The 819-nt window shown below is 48.0% G+C and overlaps 1 non-coding gene across 1 annotated transcript; it reads left to right on the plus strand.

The window, feature by feature from the left end:
• Positions 1-241: 241 nt before the first annotated feature.
• TRNAF-GAA lies at positions 242-315 on the plus strand. The gene has a single exon. It is a non-coding gene; the product is annotated as a tRNA-Phe (tRNA).
• The last annotated feature ends 504 nt before the right edge of the window (positions 316-819 follow it).

Below are 819 nucleotides of genomic sequence, written 5' to 3' on the forward strand. Positions count from 1 at the left end.
TACCGGCCTATCTTCTTTCTATAAGCAAGCTCCCTCCGGCCGTCCAGTCCCTGGACGGCTCTCGGTTCTTGGGTGGGGGATTAGGCGGCGAAAGAGCTGCTCGAAAGAACAAGCAACGCTTTATAATAGAGGCGCTAGCGCGAAAAAGCCTATATATTCAATTTTCTTAGTAAAGGGCTTTTCCTAGTAAAGTGGTAAGGTAGGGCGCTATTCGATGAAGAAAACAGACTTTAGGAAAGTGGTTCAGGTAGCTCAGCTGGTTAGAGCAAAGGACTGAAAATCCTTGTGTCAGTGGTTCGAATCCACTTCTAAGCGGGCGAAGGGTCCAAAGGACACGTAGCCGGGAGCGAGCTGGATTTTAAAATTCAAGTGAAAGAGTAAGCCAAAAAATGTGAGCGCTCCTGCACTATACGGCTTTTTGGCGTCAGGGTTGGTGTGGCTTGCTTGAGGCATATTAAAAAAAAAGCGGTGGATTGGTTCTCGCATCCCTGTGCCCAAAAGGATGGGCGAGTTCGGTTTGAGTGTTCATCGATCGGGTGGATCTATATGCTTCGGGGTGGTGAGACGAGGTGTAGCGCAGTCTGGTCAGCGCATCTGTTTTGGGTACAGAGGGCCATAGGTTCGAATCCTGTCACCTTGATGTGACGGGCTGAAGTGAAGTGCACAGCCCGGCAGCCTCTTTAGGCTGGCGAAAAAAGGGCACAAGGCACATCTTTGTTTGTTATGGTAAACTTTATTTTTCTACTCATCATTAGAGCTCTCGGTGCCTTTGTAGGGATTTCAATTGGACGTTTCTAGGAAAAGAATAAATAAGAACCA

This window comes from Ipomoea triloba, chromosome 16, assembly GCF_003576645.1.
Source record: "Ipomoea triloba cultivar NCNSP0323 chromosome 16, ASM357664v1".
NCBI lineage: Eukaryota > Viridiplantae > Streptophyta > Magnoliopsida > Solanales > Convolvulaceae > Ipomoea > Ipomoea triloba.